The following is a 25,995-nucleotide window of genomic DNA, read 5'->3' as shown; positions in this document are numbered from 1 at the left end:
ATTTAGTGCAAAATGCTTTCTAATTTCCCTTTGATTTGTTTTATCACCCAGGGATTATTTAGAAATGTGTTATTTTCCCAAATATTTGGGGACTTTCTAATTATCTTTCTGTTATTGACTTCTAATTAAATTCCACTGTGCTGAGAGAATATACTTTGCATGACTAAATCCTTTTAAATTTATTTAAACATGTCTTATGGCTCGGAATATTGTCTATTTTGGTAAATTTTCTATGTATATTGGAAGAGAATGTGTATTCTGCTGTTTCTTGGGTGAAGTGTTCTATAAATTACTATTAGATCAAATTGGTTGATAGAGTGGTCAAGTCTTCTATATACTTACTAATTTTTTTGTCTATTTGATCTATCAATTACTGAGAGTGCATGTACATTTTTTCTCATCTTGATACTTTTTTATGTTTCATTAATACCTAATAAGAGAACAGTATTGTGAATGCCATATGGAAAATCTTGGTATCATTTATTTAGTATTTATCATTTTTTAATAAAGTACTTTAAAATGTGGTTCTACAGATTTAGATCTTGAAATGAGAAGTTTAAATAGTTGGCTGATTATGGCAGTTGACAGCCTCAAGTCAGATTGATCTATGAAATGATTCAGTGGTATGAACACTATGATCCAAATGATGGGGTATAATTTAGTGATTTCAAAATTTTTTTCTCAGTTGTAAAAAAGCTTCCCTCACATAAAATTTTACCAGAAATTCAATACAGATAGAAAAGTGAAATAGCTTCTCTTTTATCTGGACTCCAGTTGTTCAGCCTCACTGTGGGCCTCACTCTCCTTCCCCCAGAGGCACCCCCTCTGGTACCTCAGCAGAAGACTTCAGACACCATGGAGAGTATTGAAAACAGTAGACGTACCCAAATATTCTGCTAACCAAAAAAAAAAAAAAAAGATGATCCCATTCAAAACATTTACTGAAGTGATATTGTAAATGGATTTCAACTCTCACATCAACAATAGGGATTGGTAACCTGCCTAGTGAACTGTCTGAAAAAATGTCTGAAATTGATTAGTGTCTCATTAGTAACTTAAGGGGTCATGTTCAATTATTGATGTCTGCCAGGGCACACGTGTGGGAACTGGAAAAGCACATGCCACACATTGGATATTCTTAGACTTGAGATATTGACAAATCTACTGTTCAAACCTGGTTTCACATGACATCTCCTAGCTGAATAATATGTTTTGGCAAATTAGGAAAACTATACAGTGACATTTGTCAGGCTTTTCCAAATTGAAATCGACAAAGAATGCTTAAGTAACCTTGCAGGATAAAGATTTGTGTAAGGCTACATGGGATGGTGAGGAAGCACAGGACAGCCTCTCAGAATTTCCTTCACAGCATGTCAGAAGTCCCAGTCTGTCAAGGGAACTCTGAACCAGGGGCCCGCTGTCCCCTTCTTTAGTGCTCTGGCAGCATGATGACTTAGCTGCTCTCTCCTTTCCTTTCACTGCTCCAGCCATAACAAACTAACTCTAATTCTCTTTACCTCAAGGCTTCTGCTCTCCGCCTTCTTTCTGTATATCTCCTTGCCACATTCCTCACTGTACATTTCAAGTTCAAATTCCCCACAGAGAATGATAGGTCAACGAATGACTCTCCAGAATGGAGTGTCCCCTTGGGCAGAATTCTCATGCCAGATTACTTACATGGCACTGGGCCGCCTGTAGATAGCTGTCCTTTGATCTGGTGCCCATTCCTAGCCCAATCACTCGTGGTTAAAGTGGTTAAATCACAAGATACGAAGGATGGAGAAGGGGCCATGTGTCTGTCAGGAACTCTGAAGGATTCCAGCAGGAGGCGCTTTACCTGGCAGGCATGAGACGTGGCCTGTCCATCATAACCATGTCCCACAGCATGGTGAACACCAACTGGACTTGCTTGCTGTCACAGAAAGAATAAATTTCCTTATGATGGGCTAAAGCATTGGTTTTCCAATTGTGCTTGGCAGGAGTCTTGAGTTCTGCCCAAAGGAGAAACTTAGTAGGTAGGACCCTGAGCTCCCTATGCCCTTTTTCAACCACTGCAGTTTCATATTATTCATTTTTACATATTGGATTTTCAAGTAAAATTTTACTTGAAATTAACATTCCTCTATTAACAAATAGTGAACTGAGAGCCACTGAGCTAGAGTAGTAGAAAAACTTTCATTTGGATAATTTTTTTTAAGTAGTGAAGCTTTCAGTTTTAAAGAGTAAGTGTTATTAAGATATACAATGGGACTTCCCTGGTGACACAGTGGTTAAGAATCCACCTGCCAAAGCAGGGGTCACGGGTTCAAGCCCTGGTCTGAGAAGATCCCACATGGTGCGGAGCAACTAAGTCCATGCGCCACAGCTACTGAGCCTGCGCTCTAGAGCCCACGTGCCACAACTACTGAAGCCTGGGCACCTAAGGTCCATGCTCCACAACGAGAGAAGCCACCGTGATGAGAAGCCTGTGCACTGCAACGAACAGTAACTGGAGAAAGCCCGTGCGCAGCAACAGACCCAAAGCAGCCAAAAATAAATAAATAAATAAATAAATAAGCAAGCATATTACTGAAAAAAGAAAAAAAAGGTATACAATGAAATATAAAATGTCACTGAATGCATTTTACCCAGTTTTCTATAAAATGCTTCTGAGAAGGGTAAACAGGAAAATAGAATAAGTTTATTTAACATTACTTTCTTCATCACAATTGTTTTTATGTCAGATCTTATCATGGGAAAGTGTTTAATTACGACTGTAAATATTTACTTGATGAGTAGGATAAAAATTTTGATACCAACAAGCAGATTACAAATTCAAACGATTAAAAATAACATATTATTAAAGCTGTCTTTGTTGCTTTAGTTTACACATACAGGACTGTAAAGTCCATATTAATTGCTAGTTACATTGACAGTTAACTACTCATGATGAACTGGGACGCATTCGAGCAGCAGTCCCCAACCGTTTTGAAGACAATTTTCCACGGATGGGGTGGGGGGACGGTAGGGGGAGATGGTTCAGGCGGTAATGCAGGCGATGCGGAGCTACGGGGAGCGGCAGATGAAGCTTCCCTCCTCGCTCAGCGGCCACTGCTCACCTCCTGCTGTGCCGCCCGGTTCCTAACAGGCCGCGGACTGACAGCTGTCCGAGGCCCGGGGGTTGGGGACCCCTGCATTGGAGGACGGAGAGAATGATAAAAGTGCCCACTGAACTGAGAAGGCATCTTGAAACCAAAAAAAAAAACGAGGCAGGCAGCTCTATATAATCAATGGATTGGTTTTTTTATAGGGTAACTTACAAGGTGGGAGCAGGATCCGACAGACAAAGATCTGGAAGCATTTGCAAATGCGTTCCACACAGCCAAGGGGCCATTAGGACAGTTTTGTAGTTAACCTAGGGTATGGGGGTAGGAACTTGGAAACAGGATGTCAAGATTCATGAATGGGTCACTAGTCTCGTGGGCACCAGTAATACATCAGCAAAGGTTTTCATCATTGTTTGGGGACCAACAGAGCATAGAGGCTACCTGGTCCTAATGATTATTGAACAATATCTATTAACTACAAAGCCCTTGACTTTGGAGAAGTGATTTACTGCACGGTACAGTCCTGGGTAGGGTCAGCGGAAGGACAGGAAAAACTGTAAGGGCGCAAGATGGAGTCAGTTATGCTAACAGCCATATGGGATGCATCACAGCAATCACACATTACTTATATGTTAGATCAATTTATTAGTCTTATCATACAATGGTTATCTCCAAGAACATTTGTTTTTAACTGAAGGTATCTTGCTGGTATTTATAAATATGAATTACTCTTATAAATGAGGAACCATATCCTTATTCTATGACTTGGGACATGCCAATACTTATTTAAAAGAAGGCTGACTCATCCAATAAAGATTTCATGTCACCGTGACTTGTTGAAATGACAAAACTATCTGAAACTCTCTTCTAAGCATTCCACCCCTTAGGCTGAGCAAATGCACCCCCAGATTCTTCCGAATGCCCTCCAAATGCCCTCTTTAACCAATGCAAGACAACAGCCTTCCTTTACTTCCTCTCAGAATCTTAGTGCATCTCTAGTTTAAGCAGAAAACTATTCAACTACTCTCATTTCCTAGAAACTTGTTAGAGTGAATGTGTAAAAACACCCAGATGGGTTCTCTGTTCTGTGCATCATCTGTCCTGGCTGGGATTACACCAGAAAATTCTCACTTCAGAAACCACTACGAGCAAAAGGGAAGGAAGGTTGGAGCGAGCAACCTGGGCGTGGGTCATATTTTTTCCTCCATGGCTCATTTTCAGTTTTCTTCAACTTCCTGAATGTGCCGAACCTGTCGTCATGTTTTGCTTCCTCTTTACATGAATAATGAGGAGGCTGGGGTGAAAGTAAGTGTCCTGGGCAGTAATGGACTTTACATGGAAAGTCATTGGCATCAAGGACAGCTAACAACAGTGGAAACCTTGAGATTTTTCCAATGTGTTTTCTTTTTTAATAAAACAATAACTGGCTGCCAGTCTTCATATTAATAAATAATCACCCCTTCCTTTTTTTGTGAACTCTTATTTGCGTATGAACTTCTAAAAAAATCAGTTGAGATGGAGCCTTGATTTATTGAAGTGGATCTGTATAAACATTCTTATGGGGAAAATAACCATGTCATAAACATATTGCATCAATTAATTTTTATTCCTATGTGTACTTAATCCTGCAGTCTGGAGCTTGGACCCAGTTTACCCAAACTAAAAATGACCCTAATATAGTTGTAGTAAGACTTTTTCCTCTGACATAAATGCCCCTGTAAAAATGTCCCAGTGCAGGGCATCCCTGGTGGTGCAGTGGTTGAGAGTCCACCTGCCAATGCGGGGGACACGGGTTCATGCCCCGGGTGCGGGAGGATCCCACATGCTGCGGAGCAGCTGGGCCCGTGAGCCATGGCCGTTGAGCCTGCGCATCCGGAGCCTGTGCTCCGCAACGGGAGAGGCCACAACAGTGAGAGGCCTGCGTACCGCAAAAAAAAAAAAAAAAGTCCCAGTGCAAAGGAAGAATTAAATGGCTTACACTTGGGTTCATAGTTCAGAGCTTGAATGCCATCATTATATTATCAGGAAAACAATATTCTCATGCAGGCTAAGGGGCAGGCTTCATCTCACAGTGAAGTCAGTTCAGTCATTGTAGTGTGTTGTAAGTCGATTTCTAGATGGCCCTAACTACACGCTTCACGCTACCCAACTACGTCAGAAACTGTGCTGTCAGTTAAAAGGGAGACTGGAGGGGACACTGCGTGTGACTCAGCCTAAAGGTATTGATTGCTATTACTGGAATAAAACCCAAACCATGACCTCAGGATGGCAAGTAGCATCCTCTTGAAGTTGAATAACAGCATCACTACCAAAGGAGAACCACACCCAGCTGGGGCACAATCAACATCTGTGGAATTTAAGTTAGAAGTTCTTTTGTTAAAAATTATCATTAGAAATATAGTACATTTAGGGGGAAAAATGAAAGAAATATGACAATATTGTAATCCCATAACACTAATGAGTAGACAGTGGTTCAATATACTATTCTACTTTTATATGTGTTTAAAATTTTTCATATTTAAAGCTTAAAAATACAGCTTAAAAGTAATTCTCCCATCTTTCTTATAAAGGAAACTTTAGGGGATATTTTCTTTATGTGTAGTTCCATAAAATAGTACCAAGTTCATTTAAATTACTAAGACACAAATATTATTTTCCGACTATTTTCACCTATTTATAGATCTGCACAAGTTTGGAATTCATCCTTGATAAGCTAAACTGAGTAAGGTAACATGACATCAGCAAGCATGCTTTCCAGGTACCTCAAGGGCCATGATTTCTGTAGTAGGGATTGTACTAAGAGAAGAAAGACAAGTCTACCCCTGTCTTAAAACAGTTTGCTTTGATGGATGCCCTGCTGGGGCACCCCTTATATGGGGCCCTGAAACATCAGAGACAAAATGGCTAGATGGTTGGACCAAAAGCAATTGTATAATTCTTGGTTCACTAATAAAGACAGGTATAATTATGGGAGAGGACTGGTGGGAACTGGGGACACATCATGCCAGTGGCATTCTGGGTTCAGACCTGATATTCACTGAGATCTGTTGTTAAAGATAAAGCTGGACACTAGTTAAAACAGTGAAGATAGGTTCTACTCAGAAATAAACTATTGCAATAGGGAAGGGGGTCCAGCATGAACTGAACTCAACTTTGCCAAAACAAAAGGCAGGAGGCTTTTTAAAGGCAGGGGTGGGGGGCTTCCATGGTGATGCAGTGGTTAAGAATCCGCCTGCCAATGCAGGGGACAGGGGTTCAAGCCCTGGTCCTGGCAGATCCCACATGCCGCGGAGCAATGAGCCTGTGCACCGCACCTACCGAGCCTGCACTCTAGAGCCCGCGAGCCACAGCTACTGAGCCCGCATGCTGCGACTACTGAAGCCCGCGTGCCTAGAGCCCATGCTCCACAACAAGAGACGCCACCGCAATGAGAAGTCTGCGCACCGGAACGAAGAGCAGCCCCCCCTCACCGCAACTAGAGAAAGCCCGCGTGCAGCAACGAAGACCCAATGCAGCCAAAAATAAATAAATTTTTTTAAAAAATCAGGGGTGGGCCAAAGAAAAGGAACTGGGGAGTGTTAGGGGGGCTGGTCTCTGTGACTGGATCTTCTGGCTTTGTTTATTGGTGCTTATCTGGAAGAGAAACAGATGTCTCCTATCTTAATGGCAGGAGAAGTGAAGCAAGTAAAAGTAAGGCCCCACCAACTTTGGCCCTCATCCCCCCACTGGCCTGTGGGAGAGTCATCTCCACAGATGTTTGCATTTCAAAGACTCTCAGGCCCTTGAAGAAACCGTCTTGGGTAGTAGAATTACATCTCAAAGGGCAGAGAAAGGATTTATAATTGCAAGCTTTCTAAAGTGTCTGCTCAAAGAGAGGGCGCAAGAGCCTGTCTACCAATTACCAGGTTTTGGCCAGGAACAAACAGTAAATTCTCCTGGAAGCACTAGGCTTTTTCAGGCAGATACTTTGAAAAGGAGCGCAGATTTGAGCTGTTAGAAACTGTGCTAGTGTTTGTTTAAGTCTCTTGGTGGTGGAGGGAACAGGGCAGGAGTGGACAAAATCACTTGTTCTGAGAGCCTGCAAGTTTTATAGGCCAAGGTTGCAGTCTGTTCGAGAAGAGGGCTCAGAGGAGCCTGAGCACAGGTTGGTCAAGGAGATCGTCTTTGTCACAGCTCAGAGTTTCCACTAATAAAATCATTTTGCATATAAAGTACATCACTGTTCTCTGAAGACCAGTATCACAGTTCTAGCATAAGACGCCTCACATCAGGTATCTTACTTGCCAGGGCAAGGGAAAGAAAGAAAATCCTAATAGTGACTTTCAAGATACAATTTCCAGTGACCGAGATCCCTGACTGCTTCATGACGTGAATGGTCAATCCAGAAGTGAGAGCATCTTCAGATGCTCAAGGAAGTATTCCATAACATGATGGGCATTTTGTGCCACATGGGAAAATAAAGAGGAGATTTAGAATGCAAGGCCTTCATTAGATTAGGACAGGAGGTAATGTGAATTTACTTTGTGGACAGGGCTTTATGTGTTTGTTTCCTTATCAACATAGAATGCCTTCCTTCCTTTCTCTTTTTCTTCCTTCTTCTTCTTTTTTTTTTCAATTCAGTGAAATGTAGAGAAGACATCTCTTATTAACTTAAATAATACACCAAACAGAAAATAATACAAATGTCTGGTTAGAAAATAGGAAATTCAAACAGGGCAAAAACTGTACAAAATGAAAAAAACAAGCAACCCCTCCCCCCACCAAATTGACTCCATCCCACCCAATCTTTGACCTAAAAGTAACTGCTATGGAATAATGTCTTATGATTCATCCATGACACAAAAGGATACACATATGTGTATACACATGTACATGCGTTTATGTCTATTTTTCTGTTTATTTTTCTTTTTTAATCTATAGAATAGGGATCATACTATACACACCTCTTTACATGTTTTTCAACTTATTACCAAATATTGAAAATCATTCCATATACAGATTTACATTATTTTTTAGTCATCAGTATTTTCTTCTATGGATTTGTCTGTTTTTTATTTCACCAATTCCCTACTGATAGGAATTGGTTGTTTAGAGTTTTTAGCCATTACAAATAATGCTGTAATTAATAAAGTTTGATATACATAGATCTAGGTGCACTCCATCAATATATCCTTATAGTAAGATTCATACAATGGGATTAATGGACTTGAGGACATGGAGAGGGGGAAGGGTAAGCTGGGACGAAGCGAGAGAGTGGCATGGACATATATACACTACCAAGTGTAAAATAGATAGCTCGTGGGAAGCAGCCGCATAGCACAGGGAGATCAGCTCAGTGCTTTGTGACCACCTAGAGGTGTGGGGTAGGGAGGGTGGGAGGGAGACGCAAGAAGGAGGAGATATGGGGATATACGTATATGTATAACTGATTCAATTTGTTATACAGCAGAAACTAACACAACATTGTAAAGCAATTATACTCCAATAAAGATGTTTTTAAAAAAGGGATTGTTCTTTTAAAAGATATATATATGCAATTAAAATTTTTATAGACAATGCCAAATTGCTCACCAGAAGGGCATTCAAATTTACACTTTCACCAATAGGACAAAAAAGTCTTTTTTTCCCTCATACCTTCACCAGGAGTGAGTACTATTCAATTTTTTTTTCCTAAGTTGATAAGTACCTCATTGTTTTGCTATTTACTTCTTCCATTATAAGCATCTTTCATATATTTATTGGCCATTTGTGTTTTTGTACTATAAGATTCATGATCGTATCTTTTGCCCATTTTTCTATTGGTTTGCTCACCTTTTAATTTATCTGAATGAGCTCTTTATAAATCAAGAAAATTAGGCTGTCCATCTGTCAAAAGATTGAATGGTAAAAATAAATTATTCCCTTCCGTCCTCTTAGCAGATGGAATTATTAAGCCCTTTTAAAAAAAGAATTTCAGCCTGATTCCATTTAAAAATGAGATATGGGAGATGACAAAAGCCAGACCATCACTTACTTTAAAGGATAAGTAAACAGTAAGAAGGCAGCATGATGTACCCAAGGGAAATTTGATCCATCAGAGTTGGGAAAGCAACCAAATATTCATGCCTTTATAATCTGCATAAAACTTGCACACCACTCACCGCAACTAGAGAAAGCCCACGCACAGCAAGGAAGACTCAACACAGCCAATAAATAAATAAATAAATTTATTTTTAAAAAAACAAAAACTTGCACACCAGAACTTCAAAGAGTGTCTTTCATGTAGCTCTTCAATATCTTTCAGAATCCTGAATCTTGCAAATTCTAAGTGATGTTTCTGACAATTTTTAAGTTCTGTTTTGAGCATCTCAGTATCATTGTGAAATAGTATTAAGCAACTCCTTCAGTTAAAATGGTATCAACTTATATTGGAAGGTAGAGCATAGTACAGCAAGACAGGCAGGTTGAAGAATGGCCATCATGATTAGGGTCAGTAAACTTGGATTCTGCACCTGTCTCTGTCACTTTCTTGCCATGGAACCTTGAGTAACTCCCTCAGGTTCTCTGTTTCAGTTTTCTCATCTATAAAATGAATATAATAACTTTCTACCTACCAAATAGGTTATTTTGTGAATTAAAAGAACTCATGGTAAAACATTTTGTAATCCATATGACCCTCTGAATTACTTTAACTGTTGGAAAGTAACATATCTGTAGATTACATTCTGCAATGTCTCATTGGCTTCCTGTTTATTCTCCAGCTTGTGAAAGATCGTGGTACTGATTACAAAACCTAATACAAATTTTTTTCATGAAGTGGGTATCAACATTACCTTAATTTCACTTTATTTCCTTCATATTTAAACAATGACATATTTTGATTAAATGTGCACATTTTAGCTCCTTATGTTATCATATTCAATATATATCTTCAAATATAGAAATGATCAAAATTGGAATCATCAACAGATCCAAAGCAGTCCTTTGCAAAAATGATTTATCTGTTATAGGAAATAAAATATTTAATGTATATAAAGTAAGCTCTACAATAATGCTATTAGATAGATTTCTATATAAAAAGTATTTCTAAAATGTTCCTATTCTAATTTCTAAACATTTAGGGAAAATTTTTTTGTCTTTCAAGAAAGGAATCTTTTTAATGCTTAAAATTACAAGGATTATATAGTCCCCAAAATCTATATTGTACCCAGAGATGTTTATACTGAAGCTGAGAGGTTTGAGCCACTTTAGAGATTTGAAACTTCATTCAGGAAACCTCAAACCGTGTCACTGAAGAGAGCCCTGTAATTTAAGTGCAAATGGCCTATTTTGTTGAAATTGCCAGTGAACAGTTCTGATGAACTGAGAAGCAGTCCTCATTCTGGAGGTTCATGTAGCATAAAAGCCCAGGCTACCATTCCTAAGAGAATTCTTTCCTTTGAAAGATAATGAGTTGGGTGAAGTGTGCCAGACATGGCAGACAGGACATATCATTAAACATGTAGGGGCTCCTCCAAAATATGTCTGTTCCGTCCTCTCTTTTACACACACACACACACACACATGCACACAAATATACATGCATGCCCGCACGTGTACTCACACGCTCAGATGTTTCTATTCAGTGCCTGCCTCCTGTATAGAACCTCAAGAATGAGAAGAGAAAGAAATTATTTTCTGTTGCTTTTTGGTCTCTTCTTTTTTCAGATCTGGTCTGCGATTTTTAGCCTTTAAATCATTTGGCCACATCTTACGATGGCACCAGTGGACTTTTACCTTCCAGAATGAGTATATGTTAGGACATTCCTAGATGAGTAGTCTGATTCTGGTCTTGCCTTGTGCATGACCAAGGCATGAAAGGTCCCCCCTTTCAGTAACTTGGCTCCCACTTTCAGACTGTTGATTATTTTCTCAGAAGAATCTGTGTTGCTGGATTTCAAGTCAGCTCTAGTCACTATCGGTAATTGGCATTAACAAGAGTATCTAACTCTATGATGGTTCATTCTGCACAGTGTTTTGAGTGGATTCACTCCAGATTCCACCATTATCTTAACTGCAATTATTGCTACAGTGAAAGTCATTAGATCATCTAAGGGTCTTTTACAGGATTCTTGCCTTGAGCCTAGATTCAGAAACTATGCCTCCTTTTCAAATGTGCAGGAACCCCTTGCTAAACTTTCTGTATTCATGAGCTAGCCTGCCACCTGGCTACCATCTTGAATGAGCAGATGTTTTAACATCTGGAGAATTTCCAACAGACTGTATCTCCATGTGCCTTTGGGATAATGTTTCTCAACTATTCCTGGCTCTTTCTTACTTCTGGCTCCTTTTTCCTCCCTCCTGGATTTTTTTTTTTTTAACCATTAATCACTACCTAACATTACCCGATGTGTTTATTTGTTTATTACCTATCTCCCTGAGTAGAATGTAAGTTTCCTTGCCCTTTTTGTACCCTTCTGATAACCAGTACTTAGAACAGAGTCGGCACATAGGAGCTTACTAAATATTTGCTGTATGGATGAATGAATGATTTGTGTAACTTTGGACAAGTTACTTCTCCTTTTTGAGATTTCCATCTTGTTGTCTGGAAAATGAGAGTGTTATACTAGACTCAATTATTTCTAAGGCTCATTCACATCTTGTGGTTGGGATTAAGAGTGTAGATAAGTTAAGGCCAATCTGGAGATCGATGGGGAAAGGCAGACAACACAGAGATCTGTGTGCTACCCTGATTACGAGGTCAGGGAAGGGCTTTCTTAGGAAAGCTGAGTAAGCCATGTGCATGTCTGGGAAAGAGAAACTCAGCAGAGGAAACTGCAGACGCAAAGACAGGAGTGTGTTTGGCTTGTTCAAGAAATGGCAAAGGGGAGGGTGTAGCTGAAGTACAGAAAACAATAGAGAGAGGGTTGGAAGGTAGGTCAGGAGGTAGCCAGTGGCTAGATCGCATTTGTGTGGGTTAAGTGCGGCGGGGTGTGTGCTTTGTGTGAGAGGGAATGTGTGTGTGGTATGGTGCCTTTGGTGCATGTATAGAAATGTCTTGTGTTTGTGTGATGTGTGTATATATGTTGTGTATGTATGTGTGGGGTGTGGTGTGTGTATCGTGTATGCATGTGTGTGGTGTGGTGTGTGTATCGTGTATGCAGGGGTGTTTGGTATGAGAGGGGAGTATACATGGGGGTCCTGCGTGTGCATGGTGGTACATGCATGTATTGAATTTACTACTCTTGTTACAACAAAAGCTGGTCAAAATTCATCCTGCCAGGGTGTTTGAAAACCATAGCTTGAAAAGGAAAGAAACATTCCTTTTCTGACTCTGAACAAACTCACAGGATTAAAAGACTGCCTTGCCTATGTTACTGCATACTAACAAGGAATTTTACTTATTGAACAATCCAGATTTTCAATAGTGCATTGATGTTTTCTGAAAAAGAACACTGTTTTGTTTCTGCTACATCATCATCATCATTTAAATTTAATGCCTGACAACACTGTCAACAAATAATGTAGCAAACAAAGATTCCAAAACAAATCCATAATACATTTTAAATAAGTAGAGAGTTTTAAGACCTATTTGTTTGTAGTTCTGGTTAACATGTGGGTTTGAAAGCCCAAGGATTCTTGACCTATATTACCTAGTCTCTTATGCCCCTGGCATCTTGGGCTGCCAAGAAATGTGTAGCAAAGTGTCAGGGACAACAAAATATGTTGTCACGTTCAACTCTGTTTTACGCATTAATATCTGTACCCAAAACCTCTCTCCTCATTTAGTCAGTGAAATGCAGTGATATCCGGTCTCCATCTTGACCCACATAGAAAAAACAACCAAGACTGAAATACTGAAGGTGTGTTTCACAATCGAGATTTTTAGTTATGTCAGAAAACAGTAGAAAATGCTTCACATATTTGACAGATGATATAACAGATTTTTCCACTCATGATGGTGGCAGTTGTATGCAAAGAGGAAAATTTGTCCAAAATACCTGGATAAACAGGAAAAGGGAGCAAAGACAGCGAGTTCCCCTTCTTCTGTAGTGTTGTTGGCTGGTGTGTCCCTAAGATATGAGCCAAGATATGTTTACTTGCTAAATATCCTTACCCAAAACAAAACAAAACAGAAAGTTCTTAGGTAAGAGTGGTGTATTTCATAAAGTGTCCTTGATTTAGGGGCGGTTTCTAAGACATTCTCGGTACTTTCAGATGACAGACTGCACATGTCTAAGGGGTTTCATATTTAAGAAACTGAATTTGCTGGACGTACTTGAAAGGATGGAATTACACTATAAAATGGTGGATCACTCGAGCTCTGCAATCAGCAGACTGTGTTTTGAGTTCCTGTTTGCTCTTTACCAGTTATAGAGCCTTGGGAAGGTTGTTTAATTTCCTCCTCACAAAGTTTCCTACACATATAACATGAGGCAGATGCTCCAGTGGGGATTAAATGAGCCACTATATGAAAATGCCTGGCACAAATTCAGACCTCAGTGTTAGCTATTAAGATTCCACTTTTGTGTCAAGTATTAAAAGTATATAGACCACCTAACGATTAAAAGTCCCTACAATTTTCAAAGTGTTGTCACATGCATTATCTGATGTGCTTCACACAACAACCCATTGTAGTGGAGCAGATATTGTCCCATTTGGCAAAAGAGGGCAGACTAGAGAAGATCTGTGCCTGCCCCAAGGCCCCCCACCACCATGTCATGGAACCAGGATATGAATCCAAGTCTGCTGTGTCCCAGTGCTCTTTCCAGTAAACCAATTAACCCAGTATAATATTGAGTTGATCTGTGACTCTGGAAAGAATATAAGAGATTCCAAAAGAAATGTTAAGTTTTGGTGTCCAAGGTTTTTATTGGGGTTCAGTCACATAGGCATGGAGCACCTGAATGACTGACCTGAATTACTCAGTGTTCAGGCCTCCACAGGTCACACTGGTACCTCATGGTTCAAGGCCACAGGTCAACAAAGCAGGCATTCTTCATAAATCACCTTGTTAACACAAATTATCTGGTGTGGCTCAAGGTCTCAGTTATACAAAGGCACTCTTATTAGGAAGGATATTCCAAGGGCTCAGAGGTTATCTCCCTGGAGCCAGTTAAGGCCAGTCCATTCTTTAAAATGTGCAAGGTTTGAGCACCCCCAACTCTGTCCCCACTCTGGGAGACCTCCCACGGAGTGAAAGGAAGAGAGGACTTAATATTACTCAGCAATCTACTCTGAAGTAAGGCTTTTCTTGCTAGCATGTTCAAAATTTCATTGTTAGAGTAAGAAGACGAAAGAGGTAGGACTCAGGCAACAGAAAACTCAACTCAGCATGGCTGAAACAGCTAATGGATTTATCATCTCACATAACAAGAAGCCCCAAGGGAGCACAGCCCCAGGGTTGTTCGATTCAGCTCCTTGACAACAATACCAAAAACCCAAGTTCTTTCTTCAGCTTTTCCATCCTGGGCATGTTGGTTAGATTTCCTCATGGTTTAAAAATGGCTATAGTAAGAACAAACTAGTGGTTACCAGTGGGGAGGGGAGAGGGGCAATATAGGGGTGGGGCACTGGGAGGTACAAACTATTGGGTGTAAGATAGGCTCAAGGATGTATTGTACAACATGGGGAATAGAGCCAATATTTTGTAATAACTGTAAATGGAAAGCAACCTTTAAAAATTGTATAAAAATTTTAAAAAATTTTTAAAGAAAAAATGGCTATAGCAGATTCAGGCATCACATCTTCACAATCCATTACACAGACACAAAAATGGGACGTTTCCTTGTGTCTCTTTTAAAGAGTTACGAAACTCTTCCCAGAAGCCTCCCTTATCAGTTTCCCTTTATGTCCTGCTGGCCAAAACTGCCTCTTCCAAAGCCAATCACTAGCAAACAATGAAAAAAATTTTCCCACTGGGTTTGTATAATCAAACACAGGACTGGGAATGGGACCAGCGTTCCCTAAAGCCTATGGATTCTTGGAAAAGTATAGACACTAGAACAAATTCAGGGTCTGTCAGAAAATACTGAGTAGGGAATTGCTATTGGGTAGGCAACCAAAGCTGTCTGCTGCAGCAAATTCCCAGGTAGAAGAGCACAGCAGAGGCAATTCTCTGCAGCTTCTGAAATCTCTAGTCCTCATGGGGGACCCCAGAGGTCATTTGTGTTGCCTCAGTTTCCTGGAGCTAATTGATTCCTAGGTGAAAAAAAAAAAAAAAGTCTTGAAGAGCCATGTTTGATGCTCATATAAGGTCTATTTTCCCACTTTTTGTTCAGGTGTTCTCCCTAAAGGAAAGCCCTCTACTTTAGGAAGGAAACATGCCCTCTCTTTCACATATTTCTTCATCATTAATTCAGATATGCCTACCCCATTGGCCAGATTCTCGTGCTGCTGACTGGAGTTCCTTAAATCTCAGACATATCTCTGTTACCAGACAGACCACAGCAGTGTTCAACATTTCTCCCCCTTAAGAGTCTTTTCCTTTATCCAGTGAGATTTACAAAATCAGGGCTTTCTGTCCCCCTTTCGTCTTCCCCTTCCCCATTTCATTTTTCCATTGTCGACATACCTTCAGGTTTGGTAACATTCCATCAGAAATGAGATTGCTGAGAATCTCCCCCCATGGAACTCAGTGGAAGATTCCATGAATCTAACAATCCCTTTGGCTATTCCTGGTCTTTTCAATTTACAGAAATAAATCTGTGCTCTCAAATGGTGGAAACAATTTTCCAGCTATTATTTCTCAGTTTAGACATTACTCAATTGCTTTCATAATTTGGTATTTTGTATCTGGCTTCCAAACACCCTAAACCTAGAACTGACAATACATTTCACTTTTCTTAAGTGCTTCCCCTCAAGAGTGATACCGCCCAAAGTCATTGTGTTACAACGCAGGAAGACGTTGACATCCTCACCTGCTATTAGAGCTCAATTCCTTTTTCTTCACACTTCTCTCTCCCTTTGTCAGGTTCCCTGAAAACTGGCATAATAGTAGCCTCACACTTTCTCTACCTGTTATTATTTCCTTATTCTGCCGCTCCCTGATGAATGATTGGGGATAACTGTCTTTTTATAGGCTGGCTTGCACAATAGTAGATGGCCTATCTGTAGGAGCAAATATGCTTCATGATCATTTTCTCAGACAGATGCTTCAAAAGTTGATACTGGGTGGGTTTCCCTGGTGGCGCAGTGGTTGAGAGTCCACCCGCCGATGCAGGGGACACGGGTTCGTGCCCTGGTCCGGGAAGATCCCACATGCCGCGGAGCGGCTGGGCCCGTGAGCCATGGCCACTGAGCCTGCACGTCCGGAGCCTGTGCTCCGCAACGGGAGAGGCCACAACAGTGAGAGGCCCGTGTACAGCAAAAAAAAAAGAAAAAGAAAAAAAGGTGATACTGGAGCCTGTCAGCCTGAAAGATTCCTCAGGAGGATGAGGAGGGAGGAAGGCATCACAGTAGTTCTATGACAAGGAGTTACACTTTAACATATGAGCTTCTTGTTTTAATAGCTTTTGTGCTTTTTTTGGATTTTAAAATAGTATATTGCAGAGAATTTAGGAGGAAAAACCCATATTTCCTTTGTATAAGGACAGGCAGCTATTAGAAGAGATGTGGAGGAGTATATTGAAAGCAAACATTCTAATGAATAAGATTGAATCACATACTGCACTGGCACAGTTACTGGAACATGCATGTGAGGCAGAAATACAGATTGTCTGTCCTTATGCTGGCAATGTATCATCAGCTGACACTCGTCATTGACATCGAAAGCATCAAAGATACTTTCTTAAAGAAATATGAAGCAGGTTAATTCAACAAACATTCAACAGAAATATACATATATATACATATAAGTTCCTACTAAGTTCCAGGTACTGTCCTAGGTCAGGAAGTATGGCAATGAACAGAACAAAGCCCTCGTGGAACTCACATTCTTGTAACTAAGACAGACAGAGAAATCGGTAAATAAGGGGCCTCAGGAAGCCTGAAGGAAGCGAGGCCTCAGCCATATTGATGTCTGCCGGAGAGCACGTGCAAAGGCACTGAGGTGGGGGGTGTTGACGGAACAGCAAGGAGGCCAGTGTGACTGGACGGCAGTGAGCAAAGGGTTGTGGGCTAAGGAGATGAGGTCAGAGAGGCATAAGGAGGCCAGGTCATGCACGGCTTACATTAGGGAATATCTTCTAATTTGACTTAGAGTGAGAGGAGAAGTCCTGGAGGTTTTTGTGCAGATATGATCTCACTTACTTTTTAAAAGGAATGTAAGGGGTAAGAAATGTACAATTACAGATGAACAATAGAACCACAATGAAGGGAGTACAGAAGAAGGCATTAACCTAAGTGATTTTGGAAAAGAGTATTTTGACTATATACGGAAGATTGGTAATCTGGGTTCTCCAGAGAAACAGAACCAATAGGAGAAGATATAGATAGATATAAAGGTAGAAATATATACCATGAGGTCTCTCTATCTATCTATCTATCCATCTATGATTTATTATAAGGATTTGCCTCACATGATTATAAAGGCTGAGAAGTCCAGGACCTGTAGTCCACAAGTTAGAGACCTGGGAGAGCCGATGGTAGACTTCCAGTCTGAGTGCAAAGGCCTAAGAACCAGGAGAGCTGATGCAGTAAGTTCTAGTCTGAGTCTCAGTCCAAAGGCAAGAGAAAACCGATGTCCCAGCTCGAAGATAGGCAAGGAGAAAGAATTCTTTCTCTCAGCTCTTTATTCTATTTGGGCCTTCAATAGATTGCATCTGGCTCCCACACTGGGGAGGGCAATCTGCTTTGCTCAGTCTAATGACTCAAATGTTAATCTCCTTCAGAAATAGCCTCACGGACACACCCAGAAATAACATATAATCATATCTTGGTACCCCATGCATGGCCCAATCAAGTTGACACATGAAATTAACCATCATGCACCATAAAGCTGAAAACAAAAAGAACTATACAGAAATATTTTATTTGAATTGATAAATTTGTTTTCACAGAGGTATGGGTTAAGCAACTCTGAAATTACTTTATGTGCATTATAGGATTGTGCAAATAAATAACTAGATTGTGGATAATGAGAGTCAGGTATCTTAACTGAGGAGAAAGAAGATACAAATAAGGAAAGGGGGGAGACTATAATGAAACTTGTCATGTTGTACTAGAGTCAGAGATACCAATGAGAATCATGGTGATAGATAGATAGATAGATGATAGATAGACATGTGTGTGTGTGTACACATACATATATATCCTAGTTCTGTTTGCCAAAACGGCCTGTAAGCGATGACACCCAGTAATGATGAGCACACCTGACACCCACAAGATTTTGGTTTCTAATCATCATTCTCTAATAAAAGGAGCCAGGGCTCCTTGGAAAAATGGCCAATTCCAGGGCTGGAGGGGAGAAGTAAAAGATGAGCCTGGGCTATTTGTGGTCTCAAAAGAATATAGGAGCCAATTTAAAGGAGCTACCAAGGGCCAAATATGGAACAAATTGAGTAAGAAAATAAAATAAATATCCATGAGTATGCACTAATATAAATAAATTATTCAATTGTTCTTTACAGTAGAATTCCAATTAATAAATGCTGAAAGAATAATGGAAATAGAAAATCACTCTTTAGTAAACACCAAAGTAAACAGTAGTAAGTGTTGCAGGCTAGCAATGTTGACAGATGCTGAAATTAGTGGGCAAAACCATGATGAGAAATAGGATATCTGCATAGTCTCAAAGTATCTCCCTGCAAGATACTTATTAGTTACATGGGAAAAATCATAACTTTATGGTGGAGAAACCTTAACCAAAGGATCAAAGTCAACATCACCAATTATGAAGCATACTGACATCATATCCGTCCTCATATGCTGCACTAAGAAGACGTAATACCACTTCTGTAGTCTTCTTGACAAAAATGAGTAATCTCTGTATAATCATGAAAAAACATTAAACCAACTCAAACTGAAGGACTCTTCAATATATCTATATCTATATCTATATATATCAATATATCAAGGACTCTTGATATCAATATATCAAGGTCATGGTAATTTTTTTTAACTGAAGAATTGTTTCAGATTGGAGAGGGCTAAAGAAACATGAAAACTACTTGCAGTGTGAGATCCTGAATTGAATTTTGGACCTGAAAGAGAACAACTGGAGATACAGTATTGGAATAAGGTCTGAAGATTAGTTAACTGTACAATTGACTCTCCATATCTACAGGTGGATTTAATCAACTGTGCATTAAAATGTTTTGGAAAAAAATTCCAGAAAATTCCAAAAGGAAAACTAAAATTTGCCATGCATTAGCAACTACTTACATAGCAGTTACATTGTATTAGGTATAAGGAGAATGTGCTTAGGTTATATGCAAATACTATGCCATTTTACATAAGTGACTTGAGCATCTACAGATTTTGGTCTCCCAGGTGGATCCTGGCACCAGTCCCCCACAGATACTGAGGGAGGACTATTATATCAACGTTACCTTCTCAAATAGCATTAGACTGTCCATTAGTAAAAGTTATAAAGAAAATTATTATTACATAGGGGACTGAAATCAAATGTACTTATTCTAGAAAAAGGAGAAAATGCTTAGAATTTAGAAATTGAAGTTATAGCTGAATTATACACTTTAAAACGACAGAAAATGTTCTCTCCATGTGCATCTTATAGATAATTTGATATATAAATTCAAAATGATTGGAGTTCCAGTCATCTCAAATCTGATAACTGGCTTTATCTACCAATTCAAGTCCTTGAAGTACAAGGACCAGGAACTGCTAGATATAGCCAAAAGAAAGGAAAAGCCATCTGTGCTGAAAGAAGAAACAGTTTGCTCTCCATAGCTGAATGGTGAACCCTTGCACTGCCTTTAGGCTAAGATTCTTCCAACTACTTTATTTATTTATTTTTGTGGTACGCGGGCCTCTCACTGTTGTGGCCTCTCCCGTTGCGGAGCACAGGCTCCAGACGCGCAGGCTCAGCGGCCATGGCTCACGGGCCCAGCCGCTCCGCAGCCTGTGGGATCTTCCCAGACCGGGGCACGAACCCGTGTCCCCTGCATCGGCAGGTGGACTCTCAACCACTGCGCCACCAGGGAAGTCCTCTTCCAACTACTTTTAAGCATCCAGATTTATTCTCCCCGCTGAATTATGAAATATATAATAGGTATGTCTCTGAATAAAAAGGGAAAATAACTATTCATTGTTTCCTTTGTCCTATTCCCTTCTCTGTGAATTGACCTTTTCATTCACGTTCATTCCCGTGGAAAGACTAACCCTGCACTGCTCCAGTCCACAGCTGGACCACGTGGACTTCCTATGCAGGCTATAATCTATGCCTCTTCATACGGATATTCTTTCAGTATATGTTTGCTCTCATATGTAGTTCACTATGTTTGTTTAGCGGGGTGGAAGGTACTCTACTGTATTCCACTATGCCATGTTACTATGTTGTTGCTGGGAGACAGTTCTCCAAGGTCTCTCCCATTTCTATACCTCTTGTGAGCAAGGCACTGACTGCTCTTTGATCCAAACCATCTGACACACTTAGGCTGGTATCATCAACTAGAAACCATGAAACGGTAGCAGGCTAACTCATTCGTTCACAAGGAGGGCCACTCTTGACAGTTGTTTGAACTTACTGACCCCAAGCCCTACTTTCAGCGGCCAGGATGTTAGGATTGGTGGCCAATGCCATGACTGCACTATGTGACTTGCCCATGAGCACCACACAAATACTCATTTCAAACAGGTTTAGCACCTGTAGGGAGTTTTTGCTTTTGAACTATTTCTCCTAGAAGTCAGTATCTCCTTTAGTGGGCACGGAACCAACTTGCATTTCAGCCACCATGTAGAGGTGCTCTCAAACACCTGAGTTAGCAGGTCTCCTAGTTTTGATTTATGCCAATGATATTTTAGCGCCCTTGCAGGTTGGTTTCCCAGGCAAATATCTACTAACCCGTTTCACAGTCTTGTTCTGTTACCTATAAAAGTGTGTGTGTGTGCGCGCGCATGTGTGTGTGTGCATCTCCTGTTCCCAAGCAGGTGACACCAGCTATTCTAGAGTCCCACCCACCTACATTCCCTTAGAGCTCTGGTTTTGGGGGTTCCTGAAGCCTCAAGGCAGAGCTCCATAATATGGGACAGAGGGATGCGTGTGTGTGTGTGTGTATGTGTGTGTTTGCACGAGCATCTTCCTCTTTCCTCCCCCAACAGTAGGCCTTGCTGCTGTTATCAACGTGTTTCTACAAGGCTGGAAAATTACATTCATCACATTCTTGCCTGGTTTCACTTTAGAAACAGCTTTGAAAATCTCAAACTAAAGCCTTTTTCTGTTTTGTTTAGTTTTAGCAGCAGCACGTGTGGTGGGGAGAAGGACAGTTGAGGAGATACTGAAAGGTGCCACCAGATGGTATGGATTACATAGGAGACTGAGTAGATGGATGATTCTGATGTGTCTTCTCTTAGGAACAGATGTGTTGCCAGGTTGCAACAGCTCAGAAAGATGAGATGGGTCCTTGCCATGAATCTTATCTTCTCTGTCAGAGATTTATTGAATAAGAGTAGGGGTTGGCTTCTTCTTTTATCTGGTGGCCTGGAACCAAAGTCGCATGCTCCATATTCTGAAAGGGATTACCCTATTTCATCTAATCTGAGACTTCCTCCACGGTAAGATGCTCCACTATTTTATGATCCACTAAGTAAGGAAAATCATTGCCAATTGTAAGATACATCCCAATTTCAGAAACGTTAAGACATGAAAAACAGCGTGACTAAGAATGTATGAACTATGATACATAAACTGGGGGTTGAAAACTTTTTGCCTAGGCTATTTCACAGTGTTTTATTATCTAACTTATCATTTGAGTTTGTGACTCTAAATACATAATAATAGCTACTGATTGTAGAAGATATAGTATATGTGCGCCCACTGCATTTACATTCCTTAGCCCCAGTCCTTTCAGCTCTACTGCAAAGAAGAGGTATAAAGCCTGTTTTACAAAGCAGAAAACTGAGCTCCTGGAGGTTAGGTAAGGTTTGAAAGGGAAGATGCTAGAAGGAGTGGGAGCCATGACTTGGACCCAGCTGAGATTCCTCTCAAAGCTGAAGAGCCTTCAGTTACCCTAAGGAATTGCCTCTTGGAAGAAGAGTAGCTGCCTGAGCTGAGAGTAGCTTTCAGAATGGTACCAAATCTAAATATTTGTGGGCTGTTTTAGAAACAAGTTCCCACCCATCGCACAGATGTCACACAGCTATAATGGGGAGCCTGGGCTCCTTTCTTTCAGCGAGAGTTACCAGGGAAAGGAGGGGTGAGGGAGTGGCTGTTCTCCTCCACAGAAATCATTACAGACATAATGGAGCTAATGCTTCGTGGAGCTACAAAACGCAGAGTCATTGTTTACCTTCTGTCAAGTCTTTATTCTTAGGAGGGGGAAAGCCCTTTCAGAACTCTCTACCTTGTTAAGGTTTTTGGCCTTTTCAAGGGCCTAAGATGTTAAGGGCTTTGAATTCTTAAAGCATATGCATAAAGTATTTTCAGTACATTATTTAAAAATATACCTTTCTCTCCCTTGCTTTCTTTTCTTTCCTCTCTCTCTCTCTCTCTTTTTTTTTTTTTTGGCTGTGATTTGAAGAAGCCTTCACCATAGCCAAGAACAGAATTTTAACTGATGGCAAAAATATAAAGCCTTGAGGTAATGTTTTATCACTGTTTATTACTGTATCCAGAGAAGAGGGCTTGACAAGTGTTGGCTGCTGCTGGGTTACCATGGCAGTAATCAGTCAAACAAGGATGAGATTTTTAAAGCCTGCTTAACCCTTTTCCTTACCCACTAGTGGAAACTAAGAGAGATTTTCATTTTGCACAATAGCGTAGGATGAGGCAAGTGTGTCCCTTTGCTCTGAGATCCCAGTCTTGCTCTCTGATCCTCACGCCCCCTCGCACCCTTGCTCCAGACAGAAGGGAACCATGTATGTGGCTGGAGGGTGTGCCCCCTTCTCTCCAGCCTCTGATCATGGGTGCATGTGGCTTCTGCCTGGAACCCCCTTTTGCTCCTATCCTAACCCCAACTCCTATAAACATTCTATTCTGTGAAAATAACACCTCCTCCAGGAAGCCTTCCCCATCCTTTTCTCCACTAACTATGGGTTAGAAACATGTCCTAAGTGCTCCAGTAACACTCTGTATTTACCTCCATCCTAGCATATATCTCCTTAATTACAGTTGTTTGAGACAGTCTTGTTGAAGAAGAGCGTCTAGAACTGGTCTGCCTGGGCTTGAAGCTCTCCTTTATTACTTACTGGCTGTGATCTTGGGCAAGTCACTTGACCTCTCTAAGCCTCAGCTTCTCGCTATGAAGAGAAAAATAATATTTACTTCAAAGAATTATCATGGGGGTTAAATGAGATAAACTAAATAAAATGCCTAGCACCAGTGAATGTTCAGTAAACGTTAGAGTGAAAACTTGTCTCCTTATAGAGTCTAAGCTCCATGAGGGCAGGGACCATGTATTTTATCTTTGAATATTCAGGACCTAGCAGATATCAGGCACATAGTAGACAGTTCCTAAGGGTCTATAATAGTATGGTCAAGGAATTGGTTTCTCTACATAAATGAATCTTCCATATAGCTAAAGCTTACCCCTGAACACACACACAGAAAATTCCTTCTTGTTTCTAATTAGTAAATTAATTCATATCTATTGGTGAAAATTTGGAAAACACGGAATTATAAAGAAGGAAATAAAAGCTATCTGTGACCCTACCAACCACTAATCTATATCTTAATCTATACCTTAATCTATATCTTTTCACACGCACGTGCATCCTTTTAATGCACGTGTGTACATTTATATTATATTGAAATATTTTAATTTAATTTTTACAAATCTTTGTTGGTCAATATTTCTCTATTGATGGGCAGTTTTTCATAGTAAGTGTTAATACTGCAGTAAACATCCTGTCATACATTTTTGCAAGCATCTTGCATTGTGCTTAAAACTTTTAAAAACTGTTTTTAAACAGTATACAACTTTTTAAAACTTAAAACTGTTTGCACCACCCAACAGTTTATAAGCATACCTATTTTACTGTGCCCTTAGCGGCACTGGGTTTGATCTTAAGAAAACATCTTTGCCAATTTGATAGAAAAATGGCCTCTCATTTTTCCCATGCTTCTGTAAACCCAGCACATAGCTCCTCATTTAAACCTTCAGAGGACAGTGTGGTGGTTCTAAGCACCAGGTACCGTATTCCTCTGAATCTCCACGCAGTACCCCAGGGCTCCTGAGGTACACGTGGGCAGAGCTCTTTCTCCCTACACCGAAGGGTCAGTCCCATATAACTGGGCTTCCTCGTGCATCAGCCCTTTGATTTTAGTTTCTTCTTACACTGTCACCAGCCATACGTGACTTCTTGCTGCTTCCAGCAGGACATCAAATCTTCTCATGCTCTATTTTAGATTCATAGTGTTTAACGAGCATTTATTGTATACCCGCAGCGTCAAGGTTTGGGGAAAGGTTTTAAAGGAAAGAAGAATACAAACATTAATCGGAGAAGAGCTAGAGATGTAAGCAATTATGCAAAGGAGTCAACTGGGGAGAGAGGCAGATGTCCTGAACTAGGACTCGGGATAAAAACAGACAGGTTCCAAAGTGGGACCTGGTATTTCTTAAAGCATGATGCTCTATAATTCCAGCCCAGGAAATTAACATTATGTAAAACCCTTCTAAGTTGTGGTGTAGAAACCAGATAAACAAAATTATTTAAATCCTGTGCTAAATGAGATTAAATAAGCTTTGGTTGGGGCTCAGGGTGCTTCTTCTGTGATAAGGGCTTTAAACCTGCTGGCTCTCACTCCAGGAGCTTTGGCTGGCTCTTCAGAGGCCATTCTGGCTTCTTTCTTCCATCTCAGCTATGCTTCTTAGAGGGAAGATTTGGTGCCAGGAGTATCCAATTAAATTCAATGCTTCTGTGTAACAGTGAGAAAGGATGACATTAATAATATGGCTTCTTTGTAACTGAACAATCTGAGCTTCTTTCCCTTTATCATTTCTTTGAAAAAGATGCTTATTTAGGGCTGATTCAACAGTTTGAAATATAAATATTACTCAGTATCTCAAATACTTTATTTATGTGTGACCAAAATGCGCATTTTGAAAACTCCACTTAACATATATCTCCAAAATGCCTACTGTGTGCCAGGCACTAGGTATTCAATTATACGTTTGCAAATTCCTACCTAAACTTGCTTTGTTCAACTTTCACCCAGATCTGCTGCCATCATCTAGGCCCAAATGCAATCTGTAGTAAGATGAGGCTTTTGTTTTTCCTGTTGAACCTTCAGCATACAGTGCAGAACCAATTTCACCAAGGGAATACCGAATTTAGTGAAACATTTATTCTATTTTTCTATGACATATTCTCCCACCTAGTGCTTCTTGTTATTGCAAACATAAGACCATTTTACAACCAGTAATGAATCAATGATGGGCAATTTTTCTAGAATTGCTTTTCATTTTTGTCAGCTTTATGGACGTTTTCACATTTTCGTATATATGTGTCTATATATATATATATTTCTATATAGAAATATATACATATATATATATTTCCATAGAGTATATGTATACTGGAAAAACATTCTGATAACTAACTGGGCACATATTCTTTTAACAGCTCCAGAGAGAACAGAGATCATTTATTTCAGTTGTTTCAATAATATTTCTACAGTGAAAGGAATGATAAAAAGTTCCATCCTATATTCACTTGTTCAAGTGCCTATTTATAGGCTTTTATGACTAACTCCTTGATTTCCTATCACCACTTAAAATTGGTGGGCAAAAGTTGTCTATTTGAGTTATGCATCCACCAAACCTTGCTCCTCCATTTAAAAAGATGGTTCCAGATGGCTATCCTTTAGAGCTGGTTCTATACATATTATGCT

Source organism: Mesoplodon densirostris, chromosome 11 (genome assembly GCF_025265405.1).
Source record: "Mesoplodon densirostris isolate mMesDen1 chromosome 11, mMesDen1 primary haplotype, whole genome shotgun sequence".
Taxonomy (NCBI): Eukaryota; Metazoa; Chordata; class Mammalia; order Artiodactyla; family Ziphiidae; genus Mesoplodon; species Mesoplodon densirostris.
This window is presented reverse-complemented; position numbering follows the sequence as displayed.